A 26,280-nucleotide genomic window follows, 5' to 3' on the forward strand; every position below is an offset into this window, starting at 1 on the left:
ATCCACTTCCACATCAAGTGTACGAACTTTGGCATTGTGGACATGACAACTGTTCTCGGAAACCTCGACCCTAGTTGAAAAATGCCCTCAGGTGGTGATAACCCTCAGATTGAGGGTTAAAAGTAATGGGTGTCGCCCGCTCGTATACTCGGATCTCACAGACATGAGACGACATGATTCCGCTCGAGTGGTCGCGCCTCGAGTGGGGCGCAAGTCACCCCGCGATCGTTCGCCGCAGAGCGCAACCGTCCGTAGTGACACCACAAAAAATCACGGCGCCGCTTTCCGGCCGGATATCTTTCAATTACACGTTAATATGATAGGCGGCGGGCGTAGCTGCAAGTCACCGCCGCGTCGTTGCTCGCAACGTGCGCGTCGCACACACGTACGCGCGGGCCCGCGCACACGCACGCCTACACGCGCGTACACGCGGGTCCGGTAACGTGCGCACACGCGATCGAGAGGCCCGACGTGCGTGTACGCGTGTGATTAATCGACGTCAACCGCAGACCACGGCGCGAACCTCGTCGAGGGAAATCGCCCGGCGTTTCGTTGACACGTCGATTCGCGGTTTACGCGCGTCGAAATACCCGTCGTTTGCGCCGCGCGGAGGCGAAATCCGCGCGCGAAGATTTGCCAGCGCGAAATGTTGCGTTACGCGAGGCGGCGGTTAAACGCGGTTACCGGCATTACCGTAGGCGCGTGGTAGCCTAATCGCGTTCTGGTAGACGGCCAACTTCTCCGGGGCTTTGCGCCGGAGTGTTTTTTCAATCGTGATATCACAGGATTGCGCGCACAAAGTGAGATCTATACCGCCTGATCTTGACAGTCATGAATGTCGACTTTAATTTTATAACGATACGGCGTAACGGGGGCTAAGAAAACTAACATCTTTCGGAAAGCGAGAGAGAGAGAGAGAGAGAGAGAGAGAGAGAGAGAGAGAGAGAGAGACTAGTCTCATGTTCTGACCAAATGAGTAGATAGATAAATGAAAAGTTAAAAAAATTAACAAAATCATCAAATCTCATGTTGATGTGACTTTTATATTTGTTAACGTAAATGTACGAATTCCGATGCAAAAGATTCGATACTGCATACGATAATTTGTGAAAAGCACGCAGTGAAAGTATTCGTATTTCTCCCTCGAGTTTACCGGCTGTCTTTTCCCATAGAAAACATCAGGAAATGGAAAACATCTTTGCGGACGGCAGGCTCGTCATCATCGATGAACATCTGCCGCTCGTTATTCTAATTCAGAATAATTAAGCGGCGAAATTGCGCGCCGTGGAAAATAAATTGCCCATTGTCTCTATTTCCGACTTTGTTCGGCATAAATAAATATTTCGCAAGTTGATTAATTTTATGACGACGTGAACATTCGGCTTTTTCATAGAATTAACATGTACACGTAATTTTATTTAACAAGATATTATCAAAATCCAAAATCTTTAAAATAAAACCATTTTGGATAGAATTAGTCTTTTATCCTTTATCTCTTTAATCGAAAGATAAATATCTCTTTTGTCTCTCATGATTATATTTGGTCAATCAATTAATTAATTGGCGTAGGTTAAATTCGTCGGATTCAATTAATTAAATTTCATTTAATTGCATTTCGTCGTTTCGACATTCACATCCGTGCAGGATCTGTCAATGATCTTTTCTAATATGGTAGTGACTCATTTTTTTCGAAGGTACGGTGATCGATATATCTCATACCTCAACAAGGGTCATCGCAATTTCTTTGCCGCCACGCCGGCATCGTTTCCTCATTAACGAAAGAGGGAGTGCAATAAGTTCGAAATCCCGACACGGTACTTCGCGGATATTAATTGCCGAACGTGACGCACGTTTGATTGTCCACGAATCGAATCCCCGAGACGCTCGATGATGAAACGTTTCAACGTTTCGATCGCCGGCCCCCTGACTTTGATTGAATGAGCAACGGTGAATATCCGCATCGCCGATGATCTCCCAAGGCAGGGGGCGGCAAAAGTCGATTTTTCCTAACAAGATCGCTTCCGTTGTACCGCGCGTGGACTGTCATTTCTCCTGATCGCAGCATCTTACCTCCGCTAATCATTACCTCAGTCGTTGCCGATTACTAGTCACAAATCGATCGAACCTCTCTCTCTCTCTCTCTCTTCGATCGCCTCTCCTATTATTACTCCTAAAGGAGAAAATCGACAGAAATGTTAATAAACACGTTCGAGGCGCGCGTAAACGACGACAGTGTTCGATCAAATGTGAAAGATATTAACACTTAGCTGTCAACGTTAATGCCTCGCGACGATAATGGTTAACCCGATTGGAGTTTAATGTGTCGACGAATATGTCATATCCTGTTTTCGCGTTTTATCTATTTAGTCGTTGTCTACCTTGATCGTACAAGATTCGCGGAGCAGGCGACAAGCGCCGATCAAAGCGCTCGCGCGCTCGTCAATCTTATCAGACCTGTTATCTTCGCCGACTGTTAAATTTCACGTTTTCGCGAGCATTAAATCAGATCATCTATGCGAGCAGCGCAGACGCCGCTGTCTCTGATTTATAGTAAACGTTGGACGGTCGCCATAAAAGCACGTGTATTCACGCTAAATGCGCGACAGTCGTTGTATGTTCAATTTGCCACGCGTGACTTGCCTGGCTTTAAGTACACGGGGCGGAAGCGCAGTGCCAAGAGGCGCAGAGCCAAACAGACATATAGCTAATGTGTAATGGCGTAATTTGCCAAGGGGCTTAATCGCATCATTGTTACTTGGCCGTTCATCGAAGCGGAATAAGCTGATCGCGTCTCAAACATGCTTGCGCAGCTATTCGGCTCCCTGGCGCTCGGCCGCGGAACCAAATTGCAGTACATCGTAAAATTATTAGCAACCGGTGATAATTATTAGCCGCGCAAATGACGGAGTTAATCCTCCGTAGACGAATAGGAAAAAAAAGAAAATAATATCGTCGCGACAATAAGTATTACGTCGATGCTTTCTTGTTGCGCGAACAAGATTATGAGAAGATTATGAGAATTTAGTTACTAAATTGTGGAAATATACATGCGCGTTTGTAAGAACACGTAAGAAAGCTACTGTTATAAATACGATAATATTGATACAGTGTGCATGGATATGTACATATGTGTAACTTCTTAAAAGATATAAAATACTTTTAATAAATTGCACTTTACGATAAATTTGGAACATATGAGAAATTCTAGAATTATTTCTAGAAAAAAGAGCGGTATTCCCCTCCCCCTCCCTCATTAATTATATCAAAACTTTGTAAAAGGAGTATTAATTTCACAGACAGAGACGATTGCAATACGCAACTTTTTAGTATACAAGTTGGCGGTAAGGAAATGTCAAACACAGGCAGAAAATTCGGTCATTTAAATTTAGTCATGTCGGCATAAACATTTCGCCTTGGCGCTTCGTTCGCCAAACGCGACCGATTCAACGACAACGGTTCTCTCGTTTATCCGGTTGATGCACCCTTATAAACAAATTGTTCTACAAAGTCTCACGCAAAGGCGCTTTCCTCGAAGAACCGTTTGCACGCCGGAGAAGATTCGGAGAGCGGCGGGCGCGGTGGTGTCGTCACCCATAAACAAGTCGCCGTTAATTTCGAAATAACTTGGCAGCCTGGCCCAGCTGTTGGCAACGAGTCCCTGTTGACATAACTTTGACAAAGTCGTTGACAAAGTCTCGGTGCAGCTTTTTACGAGCGCGGGGCCATTAAAAGCTGATAAATCTCTCCGGACTCGCTCTTTCTCTCTCTCTCTCTCACGAGAAGCTCGCGATCTCGCGAGCACTATTTCCATTCGACACGACATGTCGCGACGTCCGCCTGGCAGCTTGTGAAAATATCGGGTGTCCTATGATTAAGCTTTTCTCCCCTTTGCTATCCGTCGGATATTCTTCTCGCGCGACCGTGTTTGTCAAACCGGTGGCCACCGTGGCCAAACAAACATTTTGTACCACCCGTTAGTGACACACGACTGTCGTGCCCGCACGCGCCGATTCGTATGGGATTATTAATAGTAGCGACGAACTCTTTTCCTTCGCGTCAGGGATGGAGCCTGCGCTCGAAGACGATGATATTGATATAAGTTATAATTGTCACTGATTTGCAAGCGCGCATAAAAATTTGATAAAACATTAAAAATAACCTAACATAAATTTCTTTATGCTTACCAAATCATTTTCTTATGACGGTATCCAATCAATTTAAAAGTCGATGTAAAAAATTAGATATTATGTTAATTATTTTAGAATCATAACAAGAAAATAATTCTAATCTGGAGTAGAGAAATTTATTCCGTATGTTTTATAAATTTTCATTTACTGTTATATTTATTTGTGTACTTTAATATTTTCCATTTATATAAAAAAAATGTAAAGTTATAAGTTTTAGACAAATACATTACATATTAAATATGTTATAATGTCTCTTAAATATTTAAGATAATAATCATTTTACTTATAAGAAATATCATTTATTTCATATAAAATCATAGAGAATTTCTTACACGGGCGTACGAACAATTTTTGAACCTCCTATCCATTATTGATATAATTACATCTCCTTAGTGTAAATAGCATATGTTTCATTAATCCAGAATATAATTTTATTTCATCCATGAATAATATCCGAAATGAACATCAAAAATGATACGTCACTGCTTTCTCCCACAAGTCCCTAATTGAGACTCCATATGGCTGGCGCCGCCGGCATAAGCATATCACGAAAAACAAGCTTGATCATACAGAAGGAAGTAGATGAACAATCGTTCTGTCAAAAAAAAACAAATATAATTTGTCAGTAACACCCAAAATTTTATTCTGGTTCTTCAGTGGCCATCAATTTTTATATTAGCAATAATATTTTAATAAATGATATAAATGTAATAAAACATATTTCTATTGAGGATCACACACAGATTGTTAGAAACATTATGCGAAATACTTTTTCAAATATACGAAAAATCATCTCAAAATAAATAATTTGGAAACTTTCGTTAAAATTACCAAAACTCCGATTGCGCTACTAGCCGCTGGGTAAAAAGGGTTAAAGGCCCGAGGAACGTTGACCATCCTCGTAGCCTAAAGGCATCCGTTGATTACATTGGCCGAGAAGGCCAAGGGATTTTAATTAGCGACGTTTGCGCTTCGCAAACACCAGCCGATATGTCCGAGTCCTATCGAACACGAGAGCCGGGTCAACTTCGAACGCAAAAATTCTCATCTACGCTGCTGTCGTAGCGTAATCGTGAAATCAATAAAAGTACGTTTTTTTTCTGCACGACTCGATATCGAGCTGTCGAATTTTCCTTTTTGATTATTTCCGGGCACTCTTTAAACAGGAAATGCGAAGAGTTTGCAATCATGAAGTATTTTTAAATCGTTCGGAACGGACACTAACTGTGTCCTAACTTCGTTCTCGCATCGCTCCCATCTTCTCGCGCTTCTGTCCCTCCGGCTCGAAAATAAGAACCCTTTGATAGACCGTAAGATCTCATTATGACCGGATTCCGTCCAGATGGTCGCCGACTGGCGACAAAAAAGTGTCCATCGCCGGTATTTCTGGCGTGTAGACGCCGCGGCCCCGTGTGTCACTCGTACTTCGCGCGTCACCCCGTGTGACAAATGAGACGTTGTCGTACGTTTGTTCAAATTACTCCCCGGCACATTCCACGCTTTCGTTCGCCTGCCGCTCTCAACGCGCGCTTTGAAATATTAGATCCTCCTCACTTCCTACCACCCCCTCGCACGACAGACGTTAGTGTCAGAAATTTCGGAAAATGCTGGAAGAGAAACCTGTCCGGAGGTGTTCCTCGAGACGAAAGTGAGAAACGTAAGTAATAACGTGAAGCGAATCGGCAATTATCTCTCAACATTCGTCTTTCTCAAAAACCCCATCGAAAGATCAGCGAAAACGGTGATACCGTTCAGTATCCGATCATCAACGAGATACGATCACGTTGGAAATGATATAAAAAATTAGCGGAATAATATCCGACGATAATTTTGTCAAACGAGAAGTCGTAGTATTAACACCGTGATGTCAAAAGTCACCTCGTAATGGTCGTGTTCCTGCGACAAGCAATCCGGAATCAATTACGAGCATGCGGACCCTAAGGAACTCTCCGACGCGTCGACGGCAAAACCGACGAGCGAAAAAGAGACAGAGAGTGGAGAGCTTTTTAGACAGCGGCGACCATTAATCACCCGCTTTTTAGCCGAAAATTCCCTCGCGCCTAGTTTACAAAACGAGGGTCGTCGAAATCGCCCCGTCACCCGGTACAAGGGTACCGGCTTTTTGTACTTTCAACGTCGATCTGCGTCTAACTCGCGTAGACTCGATTCTCGTTTCTCGTACAAAATAGATCAGTTCCATCTTTGTCCCGCCGCGTTTTTCGGACGATCCGAGGATCGTCACGGATCAGTCTTTGAGCCGACGACGCTAATCGATACTATGAAATTCTATTTTTATACAAATCTACGATAAAATCGATTATACTAAACTTGACTCGCGAAACATGTGTGTGTGTGTGTGTGTGTGTGTGTGTGTGTGTGTGTGTGTGTGTGTGTGTGTGTGTGTGTGGATACATTTTAAATTCACACTGTATTAAAGATGATTTTAAACTTTGTTTATATATATCGAAAATAAATTTTATATTCATAAACGTTCCTGACAGATCGAAATTAGAAATTTCAGTAATCGGGCATTTCGTAGCTGTCATCCACGATCCAATGATTTGTTTAACGTGGCACGTTCTAATTAACAACTCTCCTTCATGTTAAAAATTTGCATCGTTAATATCCCGCTCGTTAAGACTCGGTCGTGAATTACGCTCTCTGCCGCTTTCTCAGAAATCGGTGGTAACGATCCCGATTGCGTTCCGACCAGCGAGTGGAGCGAGTGGAGATCGGTTTCGTGGCAGCACGTCGTATGCGAAGGGGACCGCCATCCCGGGATCGGTTTACACGAATCGGAAAGTCGCCTCCGCGGCTGTCGGTGGTCTAGCTGTCACGGATAAGGACTGAAATAACAGAGACGCATTAGCGACGCGAGGATCAAAGTGCGCGCGAGTTGCAGGAGAGACGAGAGAAAATAATAAAAGGAGAGTGGCACGGGGAAGCCACCCAGGCTGTCGCGCCGTGAGTTTAACGCGTACGTTAATGCCTGTCGGCCGGTCTGGACCTCGTCCTCTATAATTAGCCTGTATTGTGTTACTCACGAGCGGATTATTGCGCTCATAAAGCGTTTCATAAAGTTTTTCGGCGCGGGACGATGGTCTCCGTCGTTGCTGCTCGCCATCGACGACGGCCTAGTTCGACATTCGGGATTGCAATTGACATTTTTAAAACTCGACATATTTCGAAATCAAAATCGAGAAGAGTATACTCTTGCTTGAGATATTTATATCTAACCGATGAAATTGGACAGGATCCTCAACTCTTTAATATTGAAATATAAATTATTTAATAATTAAATCAACAAAAGAAAAATTTGAATATACAGAACTTTTTTATTTCCTTTTCTATTTTATGACTTATTTTAAATTAACAAAAGGGATATGATATGTCAGATACGTTTTTATTCCAAGTATTTTGATATCTTTTAGAAAAGATTTGCTTTAAATCGATAATTTTCAAATAGAACATTTCATTAAAGAGAAAAAACTATACGTGCTGTGCAATTTCACAGTGCAATTCCACGCCTCGGGGAAGTCAATCTTGCGTTTAACGTATACCATGAATTTTCATTTCGCCAGATGATTATGTGATGTGCTCGCGCGATAAGTCCTATTATTATTTATCTTTGTAGACTGAATTTTCGCGCTTTACGGTCGCCCATGCATTCTGCCGCCACGCTCCGGGCATTTCGAGGGGGTTAACCGTTATGTCATCGCGCTACATCGGGAAGAAACCTTGAGAAATATCGCAGACCGTATCGCGATCGGCATGAATGCTTCGTTACTGGCGGGACAACGTATCGCATCACACGCCATAGGCCAACGAGATACATAAACATGCACCATATATCCATTATACATTTAATCTCCAAAATTAAAATTCTATTTTTATCATGACAAAGGAAATTCATTTAGTCTCTCTGTGGCATTTTGGATATTTATATTGATAACAATTCTCTTCGTCTCGTTAATAAATTTTCCCTTTCATTCTATTACAATATTTTATTGTATTATTTTTGTTACAATTAAAAAATTATTCAACTTCTAATTATTAGATATTAATATTAATTCTCTGTTTTATGCAAATTTATTTTTGACATACAAATTAATTTATAAATAAATTTTTCCTGATAAGTTTTTATTATTTTTATTTCTCTAAATATATTTAGTTATTTATATAGATTACACTTTATTTCTCAAACTTCATCTAAATTACTTTACGAAAGAAGATTATTTATTTATTATATTTATTTATTATATTAAGACAAAATTTTTTGCTTTAGAACTATTTTGTCAATCTATAAATATATTGCAAATAATAATGCCTCGAGTTAATAATTCAAATTTAGCTACGACGACAGCTCGTTTTTCGTTCATGTCGCATTCAATTCTGATCGTGCTTATATATCAACTCTTATAATCCGAAACATAAGTTTTACGCGCGTAATTGCCGACAAACGAACGTTATAAAGCGTCCATCGCGATTCCTTTTAAAATACGATCGTAAAAGTTGATAATAATGGTAAAATTGCGTGATATCTCTCTCCCATCCAAGTAAATTAAAGTGTTATATACGCCTAATGTATCATTAATTATAAGGATAAAGTGCGATTCCACTTTGATCTCGCGTATAATATTGAACATTGAACTAATAGGCACGAGACTGCATTACATCTAATAGATGCATCACGTGATTGATATTGTCAGCGATAAATTTCGAAGATAAAATATACCGTGCGACGTGTGATCCTCCTATAAATTTATAAGCCGCTATATACAGATAAGGTGAAACTGCTATTAAGATACGCACAAATTAGAGAGTGCCTCGCGCTAATATTCGACTAATAGAATCTTATCTCTCCCCAATTAAAAGTCATCACGACGCGGAGATAGGCCGATCGTCCTCGTCCTATCTCTATTTGTAATTAGCGGCATTTCTATTCTTGTTACGCTTATACCCGCATTTCGGAATCTGAGCAACGGCGCTCCTACGTCCTACGTGCAATTGCGGCGGCAGTAAAAGACCCGATGGTCGCTAAGCTCGTTAAGGTCCTAGTGTTGTACACGGCGAGCGGACTCGCCGGTCCCACAGTGGGACTTCAGGAAGCGCGTGTGTTCGCGGGTAATAAAGTCGCTCGGGCTACGCGCTGTCCGCCGGCGCAGAAGTGGGTTTTGTCCTGTACCGATAATGACGGCACTTCATCAAGGATCCTCCGGCTTTGAGAGAGCCTGGCCCCTCTTTTCTGCGGGATGCTTCCTCTCTCCCTCAGTCGGAGAGAGCTCCTTGGAGCCGGAGAGGACGCAGGAGGCCATCTGTTTCGTCATTACCGGCAGGCAGTAAACCACCTCTAACCACCACCACTACCACCGCCACCACCCCGTCTATCCGGCTCTAGCTCCCTTGTCGTCGTCCCACGGGTGATACATCGTGTTTCCTTATTTGTCGGACGTGCTGCGGGAAAATCGTCCGAGAAAATCGAGTGATTTGTCCGGGAAGTGTTAATGGGGCTGCCATTCGTACACATAGATGTTTCTTCCTTTCTCTTTTGCCATCATCTCTAAGCCCTAAAGGCGGACGAAGTTACATCACGAGATATTGGATGTCACCGGAGCGAAAGACATAATTTGGAATTTTCGAGATAAATTTCTTTCTACTACGAGTCGACTTATATGCGAGTTAAAAATTTGGATTACGTCATTTCCGTTGTTAACGATAAAATAAATTCTGCGTCTTGAACGAATAACATGTTCAGGCAATGTCTTCATTTTTAGAAGGCACTTCTCCGAGACTCACGACATCGTCGACGTTTAATCGTATCGTGTTCGCGTTTCAGGCTGGATGGTTTAAACGTTTCGCGTCGTTAGCCAAGCTATTCCAAGCATCGACGACAAGTTCACTTCGGAGAGCAGACAGGCTCCGGGACCAAGGGGACCAAGGAGGAAAGCCGCGCGAGAGAAGACGTGCCATGGATAATGCGGCGAGGGAATATCTTCGGAAGCCGTGAACCTGTCAATAAGGTGGATTCCTCCGGCGGCTCCTTCTCGTCTCTCGAGAGTGAGGGTGGCGTGAAAGAGGTGCCGCTTAGACAGACGCGGTTAGACAACCGCGTTTAGACAGGAGAAGAAAGAAAACGTGAAACACACACGCTCGGATAGAGGGAGAGAGAGGGCAGCGCGAGAGGGATCCGCGAGGGACGAACACGTATGTTTCGCGTTCCGTGTGCAAACTGTTCCGTGTGTTCCCGCGCACATGGATGTATGGGTTCGTGCGCGAGAACTCTCGGAAGCCCATCTCGCCCTGTACGCCGTGACTTGCAGCTCGATTTCTGGTCCACCGAGCCGACCGGGATACAGAACGCGGTGTTGCTTTTCTTCGAATGCCGTATCGGGCCGCGCGGAGAAAAAGAAAGAAAAAGAGAAAAAGAGGGAGAGAGAAAAAGAGAGAGAGAGAGAGAGAGAGAGAGAGAGAGAGAGAGAGAGAGACACTCGGTGCCAGTCATTAGGCCGTATCGTGTGAGAGATCGTTAAGGGGGAAGCGCTCTCCAAAAGGAGCGAGCTGATACTGTAGCGCGCTCCATCATGTCCGAACTTCACTTGGTTTCTACGCTAGGGCGACGTTATGTAATTACCGTACCGCAGAAAGAGTTTGAGAGCCCGCCGTAGTCTCGATGATACCCAGACCCACTCTCCCGATCATGTCTCGCTTTCCGATCTCGAGGAAGATATATCGGCCATGTATCAGGTGACCTTTCGATTTACGAGAGACGCTACATCGCTACTCGGTAATTAATTGACACGTAAAGAAAAACACTTTTAATAACTGTAGAAAATGCGGCGAATGAAAACGATTCGTCTTAAAAACGTATTTGTTTATATTAATTACTTGAGTTTCTTTTTCGATCGCTTCAGATTGGCGTATTCGACTATGGATTTTTCGCGTACGGAGATAGGTCATATGAGAAAAATATATATAGGCGAATAGAAACACTTGTCGAATGTACAGCAAAAGGACGTTTTTAAGAGTCACGTTTTTTCCGATCCATCGTCCGCCGGATCGCGATTGCATCGAATTATTTCCGCCGATGGAACGTTAACGTATCATCATCCGGCGTGAGACCGTAAATCAACGATTGCTGCGGTACGGTCGCCGTGAATCGACTAATCTCTCGATTCACACGAGGCAAGGACGTGGAACGGCCTCTTGAAAGGTGCGACGGCTACCTTCACGAGAGGACCCGTCGTCTTCTTCTCGTCGTCGACCGGCATTTACAATCGTTAGCCACTCCGTTGCCCACCTCGGGAATCGTTTAGCGTAATTACGGCTCTTGTCACTAGCGGCGGTCGTCTCCCTCCCGTTTCTCGCCCCCTTGACGAATGTGGCCTGTTTATTTCTTTTTTTTATGCGCGTCAAAGAGAAGAAGAGGAGCTCGACACCCGGTATCAGGCTGACGGATACGCTCGATGGACGAATCCTCGGCATTCCATTCGACGACACTAAGCTCACCGCCGGCGATATATCGTGACGACGCGATGAATTCTATCGTTCCGCTCTCGTCTCTCGAGCATCTTGCACTCTCATCCGGAGAGAAGCGATAGAATGTGGACCGTATAACTCCGCGCATTAACTCTCTCGCCTGCGCCCGCGACGTCGGACAGCTCTTCGTGACTGTTATAAATTACAGGTGTAAATGCGCGCAGAAAAGAAGGATGCGCGAGAGAAAACACGGTTTTGTACACCGCGTCTCGACAACATGTCTCGAAATAGAGCTGGACAAGTGAGAAGATAGAGCTCCGCTAGATACGGTGGTTTATCACTTCGCGATAAGATCTAACATCCACGACGATATCGGGAAAACCGAGAAGTAAAATCACGAAGGTCAACACTATTCATATAGCAATTAATCAGCTATAATACCAGATGTTGAAGCGTAACAGTTACATGCGGTTCGGAATGACATTGCCGTTCACCTCGCCGCGTTTTCCGCGATTGCGAGTGAATCGCGGCAGTTGCGAGAGAACGGAATCGTAATTTAAAATTCCTAGACCGATTCGCATCGAATTCCGGTGCAATAAACGTGCTCACAATTTGCCATACCTCGACCACACACGACTGAGTGTAAACGCGAGTATTGATCGCGAACAGATCTCATCCGCAATGGTCCCGTTTAATGCGCAACTGGAGAAACGGAAAGGAGGAACGGAAAAGTGCATCGTGTGCTTCGAGTGGCTCGTGTTACGCGATGTGAATCGTGCGGACGGACTTGCAGCGTGATATTTTGCATTTACGTAAGACCAACGCGATGCGGCATAATTAATATGGACGAAGATGGGAAAAGGGGTGTCGACGAAGGACCGATCCGGCGAGTCGATTGTATATACGACGACTTATTAATACAACACGAAGGGGGACTTTCCGATCTAAGATACGGGCCTTTCGCGCGACTACCTGCACATCCTCAAGTGAAAGCTTCATTAGCCGACTTTAATTACCTACACCGATGACCGAGATCGTTGTCACGAGTGCCGGATAGCGACGACCGCGTGAATAGACATCGTTCGGATCGTCGCGCCCTGATCGCGACGGACAGTCATTTATCAACTTGATTGTGATTATCGTAATTAATATCGCCGGCGGTATGATGTTCACACCGCCACGAATATCGCGGAGTCGATTTTTTGTCCCATTGTCAATACGAAGTTTATTCCCAGCGGCATCAAATATTAGAATATGGCGACGATTAATGATCGAGTGATGGAAACGCGCGTGTAACAATGAAAACTTGTGCAAAATTAGTCAACATGGTTAAAGCAACAAAATAAAGTCGATATTTTCTTAATTTCTCTTCTTTGATTGTAATCATCAAATAATACGGCATGTTAACGCTTTATCGAGAAGTGGATAAAGAGATGGTCCACGGAGATTGAACAACGCAATAACATTAATCCAGGACACTATCATGGCGAGAGAGAACTCGTCTGCTCGCGGTCGCCGTGAGTCCGTACGGACCTCGAAGAGTAATCCCTAGTGGTTGGGCTTCTGGATGCTCGCATAAAGCAGCCATGGAATGAACTCGGAACTTACCCCTCTCTGCCATCCCTAGTCCACGTTCGTTTTGGTCACGAGCTGTCTCGGCTCCGTCGCGGTTTGTCCCTCGACGAGATGCGGTCTGGACCCGGGCCCTTCCATTGTGGCGTCTGTAATTTTAATAAGCCATATTACGAGGTCGAATCAACCAAGACCTATGGAAACTACCTTCGCTTGGGTAAACCAGTCACACAAAGAGCCAATCCATCTCTGTGCGACCCTTCTAAGTCCTTAAATACGGGGAAGACACGAAATATCTATATCTACGTGTATATCGAGATATGTAATATGTTTAATTGTAGCTCTGACCAAAGTGAATTTTAGCAAACAAGATTTTATATAAAATATTAAAATTTAGCTATCTTTTCAAATCAACTGAATTTAACAATTAGTTTAACCACTGACTCGATGAATATAAAAAATAATTTCACGAAGCTAACACAATTTAATTAGCGGATTATACATTTTAACATTTGTTATGTCGTTTCATTACGATACGAGGGAAGTACGTCGGAAACACCGCGATACCGCTTTAATGAATTTTCAGCGGGACGTCAGGAGGCGTCATCCCCATTGCAGAAGGCGGTTAGCCGGGGATTAAGTGGGGCAATCTGCGGCATTTTTTTCTCCCGAACGACCAAGATTTTTATGCCTAATTAATCGCCATAAATCCGAGGGAACGACGAAGGATTACGGCGAAATTTGCGCGAAAGCGTCTTTCAACCGGGGTGATTAAATGATTTGTGGATACAGGCGGAAGATGCTTCACGCCTCGTAATTGCGTTTAAGCGCGCGTCGCCGTATATCATTGACTTTTCAGACACGAGGGGCTTCTCTAGATAACTACAACTTTGGTAAATCGGCCGAGTTATAAATTACCTAGTTATAATGTTCTAGTGACCCCAATTTTACACGAATATTAGGTATTGCATATTTACATAAACATTTACAATTTGAAAGTATAATAACATTCGACGATCGATATAACTACAAAATTTTAACAAAAGACACTACGTTTCTACACACATACACACACACACACAAATATTTCGTGTCACTATAGAAAATTCGAGGATAAGACAGTTAAAAGGATGCTTCTTACGAATGTCTTGTACATCGCGCCTCGCGCTGCCTTTCGTTCGCATTTATCAATTTAGACGAGGTACGCCTCGGAAAGTCTTGGCAAGCCAGCAGCAAGAAACTGCAGGAGCCCAAAGTTATCCGCGAAGTTTCGAGTGCAGAGCCAGTTGATTTATCGGGCTCATTACTGCCAGGAAAGAGGGAGGACTACAGCAACAGCCACCCCCCAGCGGCGTGTTTTACAAGACGGCATTAATTGCTCGAATTAAATATGCACCTCTCTCCGCGCCGTAATTTATTTCGGTTTCCTGAAGCGCCTTAAGTCGCCGGGGAAGCCGGCGCTCTACGGCATCGCTTTCCACGGACGTTAATAATGGGCCCGCGAGATATTAATTGACGTGGCTGCCGTGGAAGGTCCTCTCGATGTTTTAATCCCAGTGGCGATTTTTTTTCTCTCTCCTTCCTTTTCTTTTTGTTTTATTCAGTTACACGCGTCGACCTTGCAGCGCAGCACGCTGCCTTGTTGTAAATCGATGGTCCGCTTTCATCCTTTTAATCATTTATTACGTTAACACTGTTACTTTGATTTATGTTAAATTGTTATTCTCTCTTAACTTAACATGGCATTTTTATAGTAATAACTATAAAAAAAATATAATCCTTTCTGCAATTTTTAGTATGATGTTTTAGTATGACGTGTGTAAAGACCTTTCAAATTAATTAAAGCAATTATTAAAATCGTTTATCGATAATCATGTTGCAAAAATGTGTTTCGAGGAAGCGAGACGACCAAACAAGAATCTCTTTAGATCATAAATGCTCGAAGCGCAAAATCAACGAAGGGATGTTAATCGAAAACTAGTCGAACTCACGTTACTCAGGAATCGAGTAAATCGATTGGGATGACCGATAAAAATAAGAAAGTCTGAGGTGAAGACGCGAACAACGGATGAAACATTGAACGATCCAATCGGAAACAAGAAGAATGAAGCACATGTAATCCGCCGCGTTAATCAGTGAAGATGTACTCTTCAAGTAAGATCTCGCAATCCTGTTTGAATCGGAAGAAAGCGAAGATTGTGCAACAAGTTTGCAGAAAGTTGGAAAGAAACATTGCAAATAGAGAGATGAAATATTGAAACTGCGAAATTAAATAACAGGTTAACATGTTATGATAAAAAGTTTCATTTCAAGCGTAAATAAACGCAAATTAAATCTGCACGCAAAAAAAAATGTGAATTGCGAATTTTCCTTAATAAACTATTCAAAAGTTGAGTGTTACATCATTTCCGCAATAAAAAAAAGGATCGACAAGAGGGAAACGTGGGAAACAACACGCGCAATGTGACAGAAATGTGCGGAATTCGTTCCTCCCAATTGATCAAATCTCCCCAGCAATGAGTGATTCTTCCCCCTCACCGCGATGTAACTCGACTGCAACGATCTTGCGCGACCGCATGTAATCGCTTTTTACATTCACGTGGCGGTTTTGTCGGGCCTATTATCCGGCGATACCGCATCCTAGGTAAAATCACTCACTTATCCGACACGTTACCGACGTTAACCGAGGATAATCGGCCGGCATAACGTCGAGGGTACGGACCTTCCGGTAGAGAGTCTCTCGCCATCGGTGGGGGGTTCATCGTCCTCGATCGCGTCAGCGATCGCTTATCCCTGGGTTAGGCCCTGGGATCGAGTCCACGGCACGTATCGGCCGATTTTTCCGTCGCGGCACGGCCGCAGTACCGATCCGCGAACACGCATCGGATCATGGACATGAAAATGCATGTAATTAGCTGAAATTGATGTTGAACGCGAGCACAGCCGCGTTCAATTTTAATCGGCTGTCGTATGATAATTACGCGTGGCCGGGCACCCCCGACCCGCGTCGGATAAATCATCTCGACCGCTCGTGCAACGATTTCCAGGTATTCATTTACTTCGTATTAATCAATGCGCAAAATTGATTACGGCTAGTCGCTCTCGCTGGTAACAAGGGACGTAGCGCGGCGGGGCCGAGGGAAGATCGAGGGGAACGGCAGCAGCCACGGAAGAGGGCACGGACCAGCTGGAACGCGGGGGGAGGGGGGGGGGTTGCTCAACCGGAACGATCGTCACGCAGTCTCTATCGCGTTCGCTCGGTCAACCATGTAATTTTCGACCTTTGTTCATCTCTTCGGCAGATATCATGCAAAGCCACGAAAACCTTTGCTCCATTGAGCTTTGCTCTTTGCTTTATTGATATGTATATGACTTTATTGATTTTATGCACTCTTTGTCTCTTTTCATATATTATTTTGACATCTTCTCTCTTCCTTTTTTTTAATCTTTTGACTTTTCTTTTCTTCGTACAAATATCTTCATTCATATCTTCATTCATATCCGATAACGATATCTTTTTATATTGAATTTCCTTACAATAAATTGATGGGATTCATAAATAATGTGCTGATATTACGTAATTCACAATATTGCAAAATATTTGCTGTAAATCAATTGACGAAAACAAAAGTAAGATAGAAAATCTTGAGGTTTGACGCGAAACGTGAATTCTCCTATTAAACAACAATTGGCATTGGGCAAGAACTCAATGCGAAATATCTGCAAAACGATTATTTATTTTCGTTGGTTTTAATCCGCACAATCTCGCGTAGTGTCGCAAGAACAAATCGGATAAGCCCGACTCGAGACTCGTCACGACTCAGCAGAAACGATCGCGAAGAAAAAAAATCCGTTGGGCGCGCGCTGATTTGCGAAATTGTTCAGCGAGGGATGACGAAATCGTGCCGGTCCGGACATGTCGTGACAGCCGACAGGCATTAACAGCGATGACCTACGACCTTGACTATCTTATATTGCTGACGACTCTATCTCTCGAGCAACTGATGCTGTATCTTGGAATCCGATCCGAGGCCATCGAGGTAAAGACAACAATGTGAATAGAATGACGTATGTAACGTCACGATGCCAAGTACGTAAAAATAGCGGATCGATGACGGGCTCGTTTCGTGAAGGCTATCGCTTAGTCTTCTTCACGCTTCAAGATTTGGAATTTCCATATTTTTTTAAGAACTGAACTCGATCGAGAGACATCTCACATGAAAATTTGCGATCTGTGTGTCGAGCAATACTTGGAGACATTACTCCACGTGCTGAGTGTTCCCAGCGCTTTCAGTGCCGTCTGACAAGTCCCCAATGATAAATCGTAACAGGAAGTCGACCTCCGACCTCCTCTCTCGCGGTGAAAAAAAAAATTTGATTCGATCGATCCCAGAATAAATTCCTCGGCGGACAGATCGCCGAGGAACCGATGCATTTCGCGAGCGCGAATGGAGAATGGCGAGATAATATATCGATGTATTACAGCGTCCCGAGCGGCCTTGGCTAGAAAATCGCCGCTAATGGAATCAATTAGGCGTGAATTAATATTGACAGATTTATTGACTCGCCTTTTGTAAGCGTCGCGGCCGCGGCCCGCTGCGCGCTCGCCGATTTATAATTGAAAGGCAACGTTCTATCTCTCTCTTTTTCTCTCTCTCCGCTCTCTCCTCTCTCTCTCTCTCTCTCTCTCTCTCTCTCTCTCTCTCTCTCTCTCTCTCTCTCTCTCTCTCTCTTTCTCTTTTCTCGTCACAGTGCGCGCGGTTAACGCGTAAATGCTATCTCACGCGTGACAAGTACGCACGGCGCGAATTTCCATGCGATATTAATTACGAGCGTGCCCGTTAACGTCGCGCACGCCCGAATTAACCCATTTTCATTCGTTCCTCTTATTGCATAGAGGGAGATTGAGCAATAAGTAATTATCTTACCGTATAAAACGATCCTCACGGCGGGATTCGTTCCGTCGACATAAATTTTTACAACGTTAAAGTGGTCGTAAAACCTCTCTTTCTTCTCTCTCTCCCGTTCTGCTGTATAGTACTTAAACTCGGGGTACGATTATCTCGATGTTGACCGGAAATCATATCACTTAGGAGCCATCCCCGAGTTCTCGATAAGCACGACGAAAGTGGTCGAGGACATTGCGGCACCGATTCCGCACGCGGGTCAGCCCGACGGCGACGTCGTTTACAGCCCGATGCGTGCGGTCTCGACGACGCGTTGATTGAACCGCAGAAATTTTAATGCAAACGCACAACGATCGTGTTTACATTATCGTTATTTGCGTATATACATATCGAGGGGAATGAAATTCTTCTGGTGCATCGCGGCGGCGCCTTTTTACCATGTTCGCGTCAATTTCACGCATTAATTCGACGACAGCGCGCCGTTATCGTTAAAGCGCGTGCCTTTGAATACGGAGAAATCGCGAAATTTTCGGGTGGACGGGCCGCCCGAGTTCCATGCCACGCCGCACTTAATTCTCCTTTTTTTTTTTTATTCTCCAGCGATATTATGAAAATGTGCGTGTCGGGCCCCGTTACATCGCTGGGACGCAATCGTTTGCGTAATTTGTAATTGCGTACGCGAGCTACATGCGGGATTAACGAGCGGGCCCATTAAATTTAACGACCGTTGACTTCGCGTCCGTACGACTGCGGGAAGGCGGCAGCTTTCGATCCTGTTAGTCGCAAAAAGAGAGGAAGCTCCGCTTCCATCTCCGCAACTTCGAGTTTACGCAAGTTTACTATGCGCGATTATTATCCCAAATGGATCATCCGAGATGGAGAAGAAAGACAATTTGATAAACAATGTTTAAAAAAAATCGTTTTCTTCGATCTACGAAAAAAAAATTAATATTTTTTTATTTATTTTTTCTATGTTTGATTAGAATAATTACTTAAAATAAATCCAGCAAAGGTTTTCCTTAAACAAAAGCTGCGTTAATTAAGAAGTATTTTTAGCATTTTTTAAACAATATTTTTCATATAAAAGTATACTAAAAATGTACTAAAAAATTATATATACATACAAAAATTATGATACTAATTAATTGCACGTGTGTTTAAACGGATTAAGTAATGTATCAGTTGTCATTGTGCAGGTGTATCGATCGGTCGGAGCATTCGAAATGGTCGATCATTCGCAGGCAAATCTCTTTCTTTTTCTTTCATGGGGCAAATTCATCACGTCCAATTAATAGGATCTTGGTGACACCCGATGTTAAAGACACGAAAGCGAGATAGGCACGCAAGTACCAAGTGACAAACTTAATGGCGCAATCATCACGTGTAACCATTTCGCATGCGAGACACGAAAAAGTGCCTTGCTATAGATCTTAAATCGCGAGCTGTCGAATCACCAATTAAAACTCCAAAGTGGCAGCTCGTCTTTGATTTCCGTTTTCATGCGACCTGAATTCTCGTCGGTTAACATCCGATTATTCTACCTACCTGATTTTATCATTGACAGGAAATCTCCTCGCATAAAACCGCAAGATACTGATTATATAAATCGCATAGAGACAAAATCACATTAAGTTTGTTTTTTAAGCTTTCTATTCATCTCTAAGTATTTTTCGTCTCCATTATATATTTTTGTTTTTTGTACGCTAAAATACGAAGGAATAAACGGAAAATAAAGAGGAAATGAACCTTTTTCCTGTCTTAATTTTAATCGATCCATTTTAGAAATGCAATAATCGTAGAAATAAAAGATACATAATCTGAGTGTAAATATGAAAATCAATATAGAAAATTTTTAAATCTCAATTGAAATAAAATTGGCATTTATATTTCAAGAATTTACATACATAAAGGTTTACTTAAAATTGAAATTTGTATCATTTAAATGAATTCTATTTATAACAAGTATCGTGTTTAATACAGATTTACCATTTTAAAATATTGCAAATGTATAATATATAAATATATGCTTTATATTTGACGTTATTTAATTAATAATGATATAATGAATTTATAATTTTTGTGTAGAATTGTTATTTTTGTGTAGTATTATTTTTGTGTAATATTATTATTTTTGTAGTATATATAATTTTGTGTGTATGTAAAAATGTAATAATTTTTGTGTAGTATTATTAAAAGATTAGCGTAACGATGCAGAATTGATGTGTAAGATGGAAATAAAAAAAATGTTTTCACCTTTCTTGCTTTCAAATCTCCGATTATTAAGCTCATCGTTCTTCGTACGAGACACTTTATCGCATATCTTTTGTAGTTGGTCCATTTTCGCATCTCGTTATCGTCATCACGTCATTATAGTCAACCACGTGGGATTAATAATATTCCGGTTTCTGCTTAACGAGCGTTAAATGACCACCGAAGAAGCTGATACGCGAAAGAAGAGACAGCCATTATCTGGCCTGCGCAGATTAGCATTTTTTTGGGACAGTCCACGAAGGAAATGGCCGGTAGCTCTTATCATATTAACGCATAGGCGTCGGTAGGATTCTTTTCTACAGAAAAATTTATCATTTTTCATAATATGTTCTGCTTTCTAAATATTTTAAAACTACTTTTAAATAAATACAGTTATGTCATATAATATTTTTTTATAAATATGCCATACGGATTATTTTTACTAATATTCGTTTTAAATGCAAACAAGTTTCGTCGCCCATGGATCCGTAGCCATGGTAGGAACGATCCGCTCGATATCAGCGCGAGCGATTTGCATAGCTATCCGCCGAAGATGTTGCCGAAACGCGCCGTCCCGTGTTCCCGGCGCGTGCAGTAGCCGCGTCCTGAATTCGCATGATTCATCGATCGATCGTACCGGCCAAACTGCTCGGCACGGCGCTCCTTCGCCACCCTCTCCCTCCCCCTTTCCCTCCCTTTCCCTCTCCTCCTCCCCGCCCGCCTTCTTTCTCCCCGTAATCCCTGATCGGTGAGTTAACGAGATCGACGCCGTCGGCGCTGGACAAGTAAACTACGCGGGGTTTCCCCCCCAGGATCTCCTCAAGGTCCGCTAACGGTTGACCGTTAGCAATGGGAATCGTACGACGTGAACGTGCTCGAAGGTCGCGAGGCCTCGAAGGACATGTTCTCTCTTTTGCTCCCCCGGTCCGCTGCGCTCGAACACAACACGTGAAGCTCGTAAGATCGAAGTGCAGATAATATTTGCAGTATTCGCAATTCATGAATATGCTAGGAGAGGATCTTAAAGTTTAACTTGATACTTTGTTTTTTTTTTATGATGTCTCCACGGCCTCTCTCTCTCTCTCTCTCTCTCTCTCTCTCTCTCTCTCTCTCTCTCTCTCTCTCTCTCGAGCTTGATTCGCAACGTCTACGATGCGAAAGAAAGTGTGTAATTTCTGATACAGTCTGGTATATCAGAAAAACCAGTATTGCGCCGCCGAGCGTATATCCCTACGATATCGGAAGGGTTAAATAGTATGCCAATGTCGACCTTTTCGTGATGTTCTTATTCGCGTGCACGAAGCAGCACGGCTTGCCAATCTCTCCTCCGCGCGTTTTAAATTACCACGATCCAGGAAGAAGACCGTAGTGCGCGGAGGCTGTCACCCGGGATACCCGGTTCAGGCTGCTGCTGGACGATTCGCGCGGTAGCCAACTACTGCGAGGGAGGAAGGCGGGGGGGGGGAGGAGGGACAGGAGGGACGCGGGACGCGGAAATCGACGTAGAGAGAAGCGGTAATCCAAGACGCGCTGGCAGAAACTAACACAAGACGTAGACTAACACAAGACGTCCCGCAGAGACGACAACTAGCTGGGGAACTAATCACCGTAGTGCCTGACGTCCTTAGTTCATCACGAGACCCGGGAGTAATATATACCGGACCGGGCACGATCTCGAACTAATCTAATATACCAAGACCTCGTCGGGCAACAAGGACTTGCTCTCTTCGCTGTACTCGATATACCTCGCGCACGATAACACCACTTTCTCGAATGTACAGTCGACGAAACTAGTTCATTTGTGCCGGGTATTATTGCCTATATCGAATCCAATTAACAAAAGGAATTCCAATTTCCGATAAAAGTAGCTTTCGATTCTTTTAAATACTCCTATTTCTTACTTATTTATCCGTATAACGTAATATATATATATATATATATTTTTTTTTCACGACGGAAATTATCTGCACGTTATGTGCATTCGATGTATAATACCCAAATATTTGAGCTGAAGAAAGAGCGACGATCGTCGATTTGCTTCAGGCAGAATTCGCGAAGTATCGTTGGGTCTGGGATTTTCCCGATACTCTCTCGCGATTTCACGCGTTACCCACGCACGAGCGCAAGTGTTAATTAAGATCGACGCGCACATAGGCTCGCGTCAAATAAAGGCCGGAAGAGGCGCGCTCTAACAGGGAAAACGTATTATGATCGTTAATCGAGACGATCTGTCCGAAGAGACCGACGAACTAGTTCTATCGACTGTACGCGGCAGAACCGAGGGTATCTACTTAAACGCCCAAGGACAATGGCCGAGCTACCTTCGCAGTGAAACGCTATACACGATCATTTCGAGCGATATATCGCCCCCGTGAGCCTGGCTGCTGGCAAGACGGTAAGAGAACCTTTCGTGAGATCGAGATAGAGCTTATTGTCTCGGAACGATGGCCGGCAGGTGTGTACGCTTAACAAATCGACCGACGTATGACGGAGACGGAGAGGACATTACCCCACTCCACCTGCTATCCTTTTTCCCACTTGCGATACTTGCTCATCGTATGCTGCACGACGCTCGTTAATTATTTCCAGTCGGGGGGCTTTATGTATCCAATATGATTTAAATGAAGATAAACAAAAAATGATAAACTCGATTAAATCTAAACAAATTTAATTAGAAATAGATTTTTTTTTAAATATAATTTAATAAATAGGGTAGTTTTTTTTAATTTGTTGAGTTTTAATTTGAATTTACATTATTTCAAATATATTTAAGATTTTCAAATATATATATATATATATTTTAAAATAATAAAGATTGTGATATTGTTAGATAGACAAAAGAATTTTTGGCACAAGTCCTCGGGGAAGTATATCATTTATCGATTCCAAGCGCGAGTTATCGATGTGCACCCATGTTATGATTATCAGGTGAGTCGCCTCTCGATCAATCGCATAAATCAGGATCGCCTTACGACAGCGAAAAATAATCCGGTCGGATATGCCAAACGTGTCAACGGCAACGAGTGATCCATATTGCGATCGATCCCGAACAACTCCTCTGCTTTCACGATAACGAGCCACCGTCTATAAATCATACTTCCGCAAGCATCGTTTCCGCGTAGAAGCCAGCAGCTCGTTTTGAAATTATCTTCCATGTCCTAATGGCTTGTTTCTTCGTCGACTAGTAATCAGTCGTGCTGAATCGAGGGTTGACGAAATAGCCAAGAGTGTGTTGACTATCAGACCTCGAAATTGTTTCGATCGAAGTTTAATACAACAGCGAGATACAAATTTTTGCATTTATTTTTGTTATTTTTTTTTTTAAATAAAAAAAAACCGATTTTAATTTGAGCTACACGTCGGTACAGTCGTGCCAGCATAGAATTAATCGATGCTATCCACGAGGAGACATGAAGCGGAAAACGTCCGACTCGTCTAGCGAGCAAGAAACGCGCGTGAAAGGCGATCGTCCAGCTGCGCTCGCACGACTCCACTTCGGATAACACGCGCTCGCACGAGAAAGTTACAGTTCGCCATCGTGGCAATTTGCGAACGACCACAAACGGCGCGTTTCGCCACAACGCGCATATGTACGGCCATCCTGTGCCAGGCCACCGCCTCTCCCGCGATGGAAAACAGCGGTGGAGGAAACTGCGTGCCGCGGAGAAATCGTGGAAAAGCATTAACGCCTCTATAGATCGGAATTCCCGTATTCCCGTTACCATGAATCGAATCAATCTCGCAACCAATTAAAGCTCGAAAAATACATAACTCATTCGGTTCTCTAATATACACTTTCTTTAAATTACTGTCTTAAAATCGATTTTATTTATTTTTCACGTTGGAATTCTAACAGAAAAATATTTAATAATGCAACTTGTTCCATAAAATATTAAGCTTGTATAATTAACCAGCTTGTTAAATTAATATACCAATCTCTAAAGTCGTTCGAAAAGGAAAAAAAGGACAGAAATATTGATAACAGTTGACATATGTTCCTACATGTTAAAGTCGACGAGCGTATTGATATTTGACCTCTTTAGCAAAGTAAATCACTAAAGACATAGTTAGTCGTGCATATCTCGCAGGCACATGTACAGGTAATAAATATTTACGGGGCAGGACTTGAAACTGACGGAAAATGATTAGATAGGATAGCGTAAAATATTAGGCGCGTTGTCGCGCGACGTGATTATTAATACCACTTTGGCCACTTGAGCATTCGGCAAGAACAATAAAACATTCCACCACGAATGCGACTAGGAATGTAAAGAGCAAGTTTCACCGTTCTGCGTGGATAAAATATATTACGTTACAAGAAAATCATTTAGGAAATCTCTTTGATGACGTGCGTGCAATCGTTCGCGTATCGGGGACGCGATCGTCGGTCCCGCGGATATACACCCGACGCATAATCGCGATGATTCGAGCGGACAGGTCCGAACCGAGTATTCCTTTTGCGGAAGCGCATTGTGAGAGCGTACAGGCAGCGTGTAGTAGAGCGACTTATCAAGCGGCCGATAAACCAGCGAGGAACGAAAGATGACTTGTGCATTACATAGTGCGCGCACTATGCACTAGAAACAAATCGATGCTGTTGACGAAGACTACGTGGAAACTTATCGGCCACTCGCGACGAGGCCTCGATCGCGATCGCATAAATCCAGGATGAATCGTATGATCGGCGTGTTGCTTGTCTAGAAGTCGAAAAAAGAATTCCATATCCATATGGATAAGAAAGAAAATTAGAAAAAGATGAAATTATATAGTTTTGGAATAATAATTATAAAGTAAAAGTTATACGTACATTCTTAATTTTATCGCACAATATTTCTAAATTCGAGATATTTTTTTTTAATAAAAAAAAAAAATACATCTCGAATTTAGAGGTAAGTATTGTGCGATATAAGGTTAAGAGTGTATGAAGAATTCTAGTAGTTAAATGTTATTATGAGAGTGGGGTTACAAGAATTTTTTAGATTATTGTGTATTAAAGTGAAATGTCTTCCTTATTTATGACTTCTTTTATTGTGTATCGATTAGTCTCGCTACTACAGTTACGTTTTGAAACTTGCCAACTACAATTGTGAGACCACAACATGTGCGGAAGACATTGCTCTTAATAATGCGCCTTAATCTTTCAATGAGGCAACCCCGTTGGGCTTTTATGACCGTAAAGGTGCCTTGGTCATAGCAATGGAAGTAGATCAACGTCGCAGGCCGCGTAGTAGATTTAATTCGCGATTTGCGCGTTAATGATGCGAACGGCAGATGAGAGACAAAATGAGAGAAGCACGGTGATGATTCGACAATTTTCTCGTCCTGATTTTATTGTCAATGTTTCCGGGAAACCTCGGCTAGACGCATGTAGGTTAATTTTACCCTTCCTGTTAATCCTAGCCATATAAAGTGGCTTGTATGTACGATCAATTTGTGCAGTTATGTCGACAATGTATGGATTAGATTGAAGTTGTTGCAACACAAAATCAAACATGTCAGAGAAATTTTGTGTAACAGCGGTTTTACGCGAACTGTTAGTGTACGAGCCACTTGAGGTTCCATGAAGTGCCATGTCACATTGTACTCATATCATCAACAGTCGTTTATTGTCGATAGTCGCGTACCGTTACGAGCCGCACTGGCGTAGCCAGTTTCGATTACGTTATAAAGCGAAGCGGTAAAATATATTATTTCACAAATGACTGGCAACAGCGATACTCGCTTGGTGAACGATACACCTAACGAGCCGATTATTCACCCGCGTGAAGATCGAATAGATCGGCGAACGATGATGTAGCTGGCGCATAGATCAGCGTACAATGACGCGAATAACTCGAAACGTTAAAATCGAACAAATCGAAAAAGAAAGAAAAGGATCGTGAACGAAG

General features: G+C 42.9%; 1 protein-coding gene across 1 annotated transcript in view; it reads right to left on the reverse strand.

Annotated features, from left to right (window-relative positions):
* Positions 1–26,280, reverse strand: part of LOC105427321 (uncharacterized) — a 345,326-nt gene that overhangs the window by 295,972 nt on the left and 23,074 nt on the right. The window contains exon 2 of the mRNA XM_089083220.1: positions 13,272–13,384. The gene's annotated coding sequence lies outside the window, so the exon portion shown is untranslated. The remainder of the gene's footprint in view (positions 1–13,271; positions 13,385–26,280) is intronic.

Source organism: Pogonomyrmex barbatus, unplaced genomic scaffold, assembly GCF_055798465.1.
Source record: "Pogonomyrmex barbatus isolate J1 unplaced genomic scaffold, ASM5579846v1 scaffold7, whole genome shotgun sequence".
Classification (NCBI taxonomy): Eukaryota; Metazoa; Arthropoda; class Insecta; order Hymenoptera; family Formicidae; genus Pogonomyrmex; species Pogonomyrmex barbatus.